This window comes from Solanum verrucosum, unplaced genomic scaffold (assembly GCF_900185275.1).
Source record: "Solanum verrucosum unplaced genomic scaffold, falcon-dt-bn FXZP01000235.1, whole genome shotgun sequence".
NCBI lineage: Eukaryota > Viridiplantae > Streptophyta > Magnoliopsida > Solanales > Solanaceae > Solanum > Solanum verrucosum.
In genome coordinates this window covers 1292083-1302456 of record NW_026019948.1, presented here as the reverse complement: position 1 = coordinate 1302456, position 10374 = coordinate 1292083, and the positions used below count along the sequence as shown (strand labels likewise).

At 28.8% G+C, this 10374-nt stretch overlaps 1 pseudogene; it reads right to left on the bottom strand.

The window, feature by feature from the left end:
- Window positions 1-3727: 3727 nt before the first annotated feature.
- LOC125813602 (uncharacterized) lies at window positions 3728-9434 on the bottom strand (annotated as a pseudogene).
- Window positions 9435-10374: the final 940 nt, after the last annotated feature.

Sequence of the window (10374 nt, the reverse complement as noted above, 5' to 3'; positions counted from 1 at the left end):
CATTGTGAAATCATTGGTCTTTGTTGTTACCATTAATTTTCTCTGACCATCCAAAGAGGCCAAGTAAAGAGGATCCACTGCCTCCATATAATATGGTGCGAAATGTCATGGACATGAGTTACTTTTCACTATGATTGAATTTTCTTAACTTTTGATACTCATGAAAAATTCTTTACTAGAAATATTCATGTCCTCAATTAAATAGGCTTGTGAAATACTCGGTGAAGATTGGATTGAAGTATAAAGCTATCGCTTCGCATGAGTAGCATGACAGTCAGGTACTCAAGTTATAGAATAAATTGCAAACAACAATTGAATTCTTACAAAGACTACTCACTTGTTGTTTCTGTCTTTGCAAGAGAATTATTCATCTGCGTACGACAAAGTGAAAGGAGACAAGACTCAACCAGTTATTGTTTCAGCAAATGATCAAGCCATATAGGAAATAGAAGCTCTGGATAATATTCTTCCTTTTTATATTTCAGGTGGGCAATTTATCTTTTTCAATCTCCAAAGAACTATTATATTATACATACCATTGTATGTGACCTGATTCATAATACGAATAAATGTACATATTTAAAAACTAAATAAAAAGTATTATAAGTTGTCATGATTAACAACTCGAAATATTTTTAATCTATTTGACAAAGTCATGTTCAAAGAAAGCATTTTAACTCTCCCAATAGTAACTAGATCATAGAAGGGAAGCTGGGGGAGTATAAGCTTTGCATGCCCCTTATTCTATTTGTTTTTGTATTGTTGAGTTAGTACTTGCAATTTGCGTAATTTCAAGGATAAATTATTATTTTTGGTTTTCTTTTGATATGTTAAAAGTGAATAGAGGAAATAACTCCAAAGTTGGAGGTAATTAAAAGTTGTTACTCTTCAGCTGAATGTATATGGTGAGACTTCAGTTTTATGACGAATTCGCACTTACCTGATCAACAGTTAAAATAAGTTTGTTAGTTTGAATGTCCATGATAGTTAGTTATTTGGAGAATCAAAGAAGAACAACAAAACATCCATAGAAGGCTTATATCCAAGAGCTTCATGCAAGGCAAATCAAAATGTCCATTACTTTAAATTCGTTCCTGGATCTTAAAAAGGTGAGTTGTCATGCAGGTTTTCCCTACAAGAAAACTTATGAGAAGACTTTGATATTATATTATACACAATAGCATTATATGGAATTCCCAGGTGGTGTGGTTCTCTTTCGAGATCTGATGAACCTTTAAAGCTTCATATGACATGAATTTACCATATGTATGTTCTAAAGAAATATGACGATGGTTAACTAAAGAGCTTTAATGATCTTAGACTGGCTCTGAGATTTGTGTATTAGATGAGCATTATTATTTTTTATTGTTTGTTATTTTATTTTGATATGTGAAATGCCGATATATTAATAAAGGTATAGTGAAAACTAAAGTACTTTGTTAGACATACTTTGGCAATAATATACCTACATATTAGTTTTGTTGCATCTTCAGCGAGTATCTCAATTTTGAAGGTTCTCTCCTTATTTGATAGTTTTGAGATTTAATTTGTTTGATGCTAAACCTAAATCTGACTTGACATTATTAGTTGTCATCTACATGTGCTTCAGTTTGTAAGTAGACGCCTGATGCAATATATTAACATTTTAGGATATAAGCAATGCAATTTTGGCTTTATGTTTTTATTTTTTTTAAATAAGTTTTTATCTATCCTTCACCACTATATGACTACATCAAACACCTAGAAAGTAAAGGGCAAATTACATAAATCTCACTAGTGTAGGTTCTAATTACTTAGATTCCCGATAGTTTTAAATATACTTCCTCTACCATATTTCATGCTTAGGATACACGAGTCGGAATCCGTAAGATACATGTATCTGTCGAATTTTAAAAGTAAGATACATATTTTATTTGTTTAAATTAATTGGTTGTAACTAATTTTCTTAATTAGAGAAGTAATTGAGGATTTTCAGAATACATGGACAATTATTTTTGAAAACTTAAGTTAATCAAATTCCTTAATATAAGGCGAAAATAAAGGTATGTTTAATTAATTTCATTTTATTGTTCTTTGAAATAATAAATTCATTAATATTATTAATAAAAAATAACAAAGAAACGGTATATATTAGTCATGTAATTTGATTAACTTCATTTTATTACTCTTAAAATAATAAACCCATTAATTTGATGTATCTATTATTAATATATGATGTATCCAACCAACTAAACACTTAGATACATGAGTATCATACATGTACATCCATATATATCATAGAAGTATCTAGATTTATTTAATGTATTTGTTATATGTGTCTAGTATTAATTTCATGTAGGGGTGTGTATCGGTCGGTTCGGTTCGGTTTATCGGTTTTCGGTTTTTGAATATGCTAAACCAATAAACAAACCAATAAGATATTTGTTATCGGTTCGGTTTATCGGTTTTCGGTTTTTGAATATGCTAAACCAATAAGATATTTGTTATCGGTTTTCGGTTTATCGGTTTTAGGTCTTTAACGGTTCAGTTTTCGGTTTAACCAATAAGAAAATGATTTCAAAACAAATATATGACTTATCCAATAATTTGACGTGATACGCATACATCGAAATAATCATCACAAACGGGACAACAGGGACCAACATGTTGTATTTTGGTCATCACAACAAAGTCTTGGTCAATTTTCGATCACCATAATATATAAAATGAGGTCCCCTTTATGCAATAATGGGAATTAAATAAAATCAAATCATAGACAAGAGTCAAAACAGTAGCAAATGAGGCCATGCTTATGGTAAATCATATATAAAGAAAAAACCCAACTAAATGAAGTTCTTACTTTATTTAAAAAAAAAAAAAAAACACAATCTGAATTTCGTTAATCAAATTGCACTTATTTACAATCATGCAAAAGCTAATATTAGTCAATTATAAACTAATTAAAGTAAATAAGTAATACTCCGTAGAACCTAAAGGTTAAATAACTAAAAGCTGAGAGGAGAGTTAACTGTTAAGTAATGTTAATTATTGTGTAGGGTTTTTATTTTTTTAGTCTAATATGCTACTAATTATATTAATATTTTTTGTTTAATATATTAAATATATGTATAACTAAAAATTAAAATAGTAAATAATTATATTCTTAATGGGTTATCGGTTAACCCAATAACCCACTATTAAAAAACCAATAAGGAACCAATAATCCAATAATTTTTTTTTTTTTTGTAAAACCATTAAATAACCGTTAATCCAATAACCCAATAACAATAAACCAATAACACTTTTATCGGTTCGGTTTATCGGTCGGTTCGGTTTTTGCACACCCCTAATTTCATGTATCTATTTAGATGTTCTAATTTTAATTTCATGTATCTTTTATATGTATCTAGTATTAATTTGATGTATCAAGTATTAGTTTCATACATTATATTCAAAACATGTATTTCAGATACATAACAAGTATATACATATAATTATGTGTATCTAAATATGAAATATAACTGAAACGCACGAATTTAGGTAAAAATCACGATGGTAGAATATCTATTTATCATTAATCCAAAAAAAGAGGAAAAAATTTCAAAACTCTTCCCTTTTTAGCATCTGAATTTTTTTCTCATAGATACATATAATCTTAAATCAGATACATGAACTCTTAACTAGATACATGTACACATGATTTGTATCCATCATTATTGCATATCTAATGGTGTATTTTTTCTGTTAATTAAAACTTGACGTAATTCTCTATCTTGATTGGGTCGTTCCTACTTAGATCTATTCTCGGCTTGAATGTTGATGGATGAAGAGTCACTCCCTACAATGCGAAATTCATGAGTAAAAATAAACAAATAAAAGTTGTCTGATTTAGTATAATATTGTTAATGTGTAGTATCTTTAACAGGAATCGTCCGATTTTGAGAATGGTCAGTCATTAAAGTGTTTGAGAAACAACAAAATCAAAAAAATATAAAGATAATTTTTCCAAAAATAAATTCATGAAAAAATATATAATGTTGGGCCCGTGCTAAGCACGGGCCTTGCCCATCTAGTATTTACTTACATCAAGAAAATTGAGAATTTGGACATGTGTGGTCGTGTGGAACCCAATCCATGAATGTGCTATTTGCAATTGGATCATTTGTTGCCGCATTATTCACCATGCTGAAAAATCCATCTAAAATTTAACCCAAAAATCACACATAAGTTCACTTTGGTCCCGAACATGTCAAAAATTATTTGTGATTGAACAAGATCAGAAAGTTTCAATGAGTTAAACTGACCTGTGGTTGTGTAGTGTTTTGTGCTTGGGGAGAGTGATAATTTTCCTCCAATACTTGCTGCGTCGATCCTTACATCCAAATTAAATGGCTTATGATCAAGCAAAGTAAGAACAGATTCATGATGATCAACATATCAAATGCTCCCTCCGCACGTTCAAATTTATGTGTCACTGTTTAACTGAATATGGAGTTTTTTTTAAAAAAAAAAGACTTGTAAACTTGTAATATAAAACAAGCCTCAAACATTTGTGTGGTTATATATTATCCGTTAAGTGGAAAATGAGATAAAAATGAGAGTGTTTCACTTAAATTGAGAGAGTAGTAGTAATTAACTTGATAACTTACTTTGTGGGCTTGGATTTGTTTTAGTGTCTCTTGGAATATTTCTTCCTACAAAAATCGTCAATACATAATTTATTCTTATAATTAATTCTTTACACATTGCACTGTCAGCATATATAACTTAGAGAAACTTATAGTTATGAGACATTTACCTTAGTCTTCTATTTGGGTCTTGTATCTAATAATTTCTTGTTGAAATTCCTCTATGGGGAATCAACGCTCGATGGGCTACTTCACATATAATTTAAAAGAAAAATTATCAATTAAAAATTAGAAGCTAATTTTAAAAAATGCATAAATTTCATAGTAAACAAGTTAGAGATGTATATATTGAAGGTTAATAAAAACCTTGGTGCTTGATAAGTTCGATCTGCTTCACATTTTAGCTTAGCAATAGCCCTTTGGAGACGCTGCAAAATCCATCCAAAAAGATTTAATTAATTCATTTAAAGAAAAAAAAAAAAGAGGCAACAATTGGTACCTCTTGGTTGTGTGTTGCCTTTACAACAGAAAGCACGTACAAACAAGGATCAAAACAAACAAAGACAAAAAAGGTAAAACATAACAATATGAGCTCAAGAAAAAATAAAATTAATTAATTTTCTATGTATAAGTAACAAGTCAATTCCCTAAATAATCACCTGACTTAAAATATCATTTATGTTTCATTTAGGACCAAAATATCACTCAACTATCACTATTTTCCTCCAAATATACTTAACACTTCAAAAGTCTCACTCTTTCCTAGTTGGCATGACAAGTCATTAAAACTTTTTTTTTATTAATAGACTAATTTGATTCATTAAACTCATTTAACTAAAATAATGATCATATTATATATATATATATATATATATTAGTTTATTAAGAATAAATCTTCATATCTTTTATTATAATTAAACTTTTTATTTTTTTATGTTATGAAGATAGGTTTTTAAAACGTACTATAATATCATCAATTTTGAATACTTATAAACATATACATTCAAAAAAAAAATATACAAATCACTCAGAAATGCTAACTTATATCAATTAATCATAAATTTTATAATGAATCAATAATATTAAAGGTCAATCAACTATTAAAAAATAATTAATTGGGTACTTTGAAATCCATACTTACAATATCTTTTTCTAAAAGAAAATAGAAAGTGGATAATATTTATATTAGAAAATAAAATTTTGATCTTTATTTATCAATATATTAATCCCATATAATATGTATATTATTGAATTAAATTAGACAATTCAATTATTATTACTTATATTTCATGAATTTGGGATGAGATAAAAATATATATTGGTGTTTAGTTGTATGATAAGTTAAAATATAATATAATATAGCAATAAAAGAATAAAATTAAAAAATTAAATTAAAAAAAAGTTAAATAATAATTTTCTCTTTCTTACCAACTTTTTTGTCAACTTTACAAAATTATTTGAATACTTTTATTAAAAAAAATTTGCTTAAAATTTTCAAATAATTTAGTTAGGGATTTTGAAAATTACCAAGTAATAATTGCACACAAAGTTTTTTTTCATTGAATTTTTTTTGGTAAAATAAAAGGAATTAGCGTTTTTATTTTTTTTAAATCTTCATGAAATCTCATGTAATGTATATATTTGTTTTGTAGAGACATAAGTTTGATGAATTAAATAAGTCTATTATTTTTAAAATGATGATTTAATAACATGACATATCAACTAGAATAGAAGGAGACTTTTGAGATAATTAGTATTTATTTATTTTTGGATAAAAAATAGTAATAATATTATTCACTTCTATTTTTTTCAAGAAAAAAATATTGTAAGCATGAATTCAAAATACACAATTAATTTTATTGTAATAGTTAATCGACATTTAATATTATTGATTCATTATAAAATTTATGATTAATTGATATAAGTTAGCATTCATGAGTGATTTGTAAATCGATATTTTTTTGAATGTGTATGTTTGTAAGTATTCAAAATTGATGATATCATAGTACGTTTTAAAAACATATCTTCATAACATAAAAAATAAAATAAAAAGTTTAATTATAATAAAAAGATTCTTAAGTATGAAGATTTATTCTTAATATATATATATATTTAAAAATAATATGATCATGGATTTAATGAATCAAATTAGTCTATTATTAAAAAAAGACTTTAATGACATGTCATATTGTCAACTAGGAGAGGGTGAGACTTTTGAAGTGTCAAGTATATTTAGAGGAAAATAGTGATAGTTGAGTGATATTTTGGTCCTAAATGAAACATAAATGATATTTCAAGGCAATTTTCTAAACTTGGGTGACCATTTAGGAAATTGACCCATCAGTAACTAGTAAATTTTGAATATAATAAAATTACCGTCCTCGATCATGCTCCGGAAGATTCACATAACGTGCCATAATATCTTCAATGCTGTTGCAAAAAAATTAAAACCCCAATTATAGAAATAAATAATTCGATCAAATGGAGAAATTGATCCTCTTCTTTTTTTTTCACATTAATGTTGGGAAGGGTTAGGAAAAATGGAAGGAGAGAACTATAAGATCAACGTTCAGGTACCAACCAAAACAAATTCAATCCTTCTTTTATTTAGACCTAACCCAATCTTATTTATGATTGAGTAGTAGAGAGATTGAACTTTTTATTTGGATTGGGGTTGAATTCTGCGAAGGGGTACAAAAACGGATGACGTGCCAGCATTGATGAAAAAAGAAAAACTTCTTTTTTAAAGCGCCATGACATTTCTTAAATTAAAAAAATAATTTTGAAATTTTATTAATTAAGTAAATATATGTTTATTACTCAAATGATAAATATGCACAATTTGTTAAACGATAGAGTAGATATGCACTATTTTTACAATGAATATATATCTACTAGAAATTACAAAAATTGATGGGTACCCCAACTTTGCTAGTGTCTGTAACAATATTTCACTTTAAAGTGTGGAACTAATTTTCATGTTACATTATTTGTGTTTGTTTCTATAATAACATTTCGTTATGGTAGTAAAAAAGAATATCAGATAAACGATGTCTACAAAGAGATTTGACCATATTTAGGAAATATGTAATATTTTTAACTGTTTTTAGAATTATATTACATCTAATAACTTTGATAAATTTCTGAATATTCACAAGCAAAGAGATAAAAATATATGCATTTTAATTACTTAATTAGAATTTGCTTATAAATAAGGGAATGCTATTAACTCTTCTACTATTAACTACTCTAAAATAAAATACCCCGCGCACTCGTGAAGGCCACAACCGCGCTAATTTCCTTTTAAAGCATTCAAAAAATATGTCAAATAGAATAGTAGAGTCCTTTTAGTCCTGTCTTTTCTCTTTAACTCTCCTTTTAAGCAATTAATACATGTATCCGTGCGTTACACGCTGTTAATTGATAAATATAAATATAAATATTAATTTGTTAACAATTTCAAAATAAAGTTATTATAATATTATACTGTAAAGTTTGTTCGAAAGAATGTTAATATTTAACATTTTGATATATTATAATAGAATATTTATGTAAATAAATTAATTTGTAAGCTTAGTTCATCGTCTAAATTTTACGATAATATTTTTTTTGCATTATTCAAATTATTTTATTTTTTAAACTATTTAAAATCATAAATTCTCTCACCCTATCAATATTAACCTCTTGTTAAAATAATAAAGATATAAGACAATTTAATTGTTAGATTAAAATAAAATATAACTTAGAAAAGTTCTATCAAATTGTAGGCATGTTATTCAATTTTTAAAATTTTGTCTTTCAATTCTTTTTAGAAGTCATTGTTGACACCCAATTTTGATCCTTCCCAATAGGAATTAATTCACAAGCTTCTTAAATTTTCAAACGACTTAGAATAATTAGTTTTATAAAATTCAAATACTTTTCAAAGTCATTTTAAGTGATCTTCGTCGATTTTCATAATTTATAAATAAGTGGATATATTTTCATATAGTTTTATAGATATAATTGGTATATTTCATAAATATTTGGAAATCATCTCAAAAAGATTTTATCTTAATGGTAAATTTTAAAAATTAATTAGTTTATAATTAAGTCGATTATTTTATTTTTGTTAAGATTTAAGAAGCTCGTTAATTAATTTACATTAATTCATTTAGTTATTAGTCAAATCCCTCTAAACCCATTTAAGACAAAACCATTTTGGGCCCTCCTCTTGCAACCTTCCAGCAGCCCACCCTTTCTTTCCATTCCCAAGCCCACTCCATTAGCTCATCCTAATTCCCAGCAACAACAATAATCCAGCCCATTCCTACGTACAACAATGCAATACCCACATACATTACATACATACAGCTGCAGTACCAAACGACCCTGCCCAGTTCCCCCTTTTAACCTGGCCCAACCCCACGTCAACAACAACAGTCAACCCCAATACTCCCTATTCCCTTTAATGTTCACAAAGAAACCCAGAAAATCCTCCAACGTTAACATCCAACCCCAATCGATTCCAATACACGGAGATAGATGGAAAAGCATCAGTACGCAGAACAGTCCACTGCGATTTTTGTTTCTTCTCCAACGTCTCTTTCAATTATTAATATAGTAGCAGCAGCACGCGGCTGTCCCCATTTCCTCTTCCGGAATGTAAAAGAAACAAGAATTTAGAAATTTTGTGTATTCATTTTCATCTGCAGAATACAATTCGTTCCTATATTTATACACAACTAAAGAAAAGAATAGAACCTTCTATTGTAACTACCATTCCAGCTGTACAATCTTAATTGGCTTATCTATAACAAATTTTATTCCCTCTCTATGCATATACATTTCAGCTATATCTATATGTAAAATCTTTATTTGTTGGGCCTTTTATCCGAATTGGGCTTCTGGCTGGCCCAGTGCAGAAGTAGCTCTTTAACCTAGATAACATAACCCTTTTATCATTTTCAGACAAGATAAAAGGGTTAGTTTTCTTCGATGAAACCAAAGCCAATCATGAAGACCTTGTTTGTGTATGTTTTCTTCATTCCTTTGATGGTGTATCTTTTGCGTCAAATATTTCATTCACTCGTACACCATTTGTAATTCCAACATCCCCCTTCAAGATGGAGGGGAGCTGAGTGAGACCCATCTTGCGAAGTAAGGAGTGATGTAAAGGGCCTGAGAGAGATTTGGTAAAAAGATCAGCTAACTGATCCCTCGATGGAACAAATGAGAGGGATATGAGTACCGAGAGATACTGCTGACGAACGAAATGGCAGTCGAGGTCGACATGCTTTGTCCGTTCATGAAAAACTGGGTTGCGCGCAATATGTATAGCAGCTTGACTATCAGAGTGTACTGGTACTGAAAGAGCAGGGGGAACTGATAGATCGAAAAGTAATCGTACCAGTCAAGTTAACTCAGCAACAAGTCGTCTCATAGAGCGATACTCAGCCTCAGCAGAGGAAAGGGAAATGGAAGCTTGCTTCTTGGATTTCCAGGAAATGGGCGAGCCTCCGAGACTTATGAGAAGCCATTAATAGATCTTCGTGTATCCTTACACGACGCCCAATCAGGATCACAGAAAGCCTGAAAGGCAAAAGAAAATGAAGTGAACATGAACAAACCTTGAACATGAGTACATTTCAAGTAACGCACGACCCGCAGAGCTGCATCATAATGAGAAAGGCAAGGTTGCTGCATAAACTGACTGAGAAGCAGAATTGAATGACACACATCAGGTCTTGTATGCGTCAAATAATTTAGTTTCCCAATGAGATGCCTG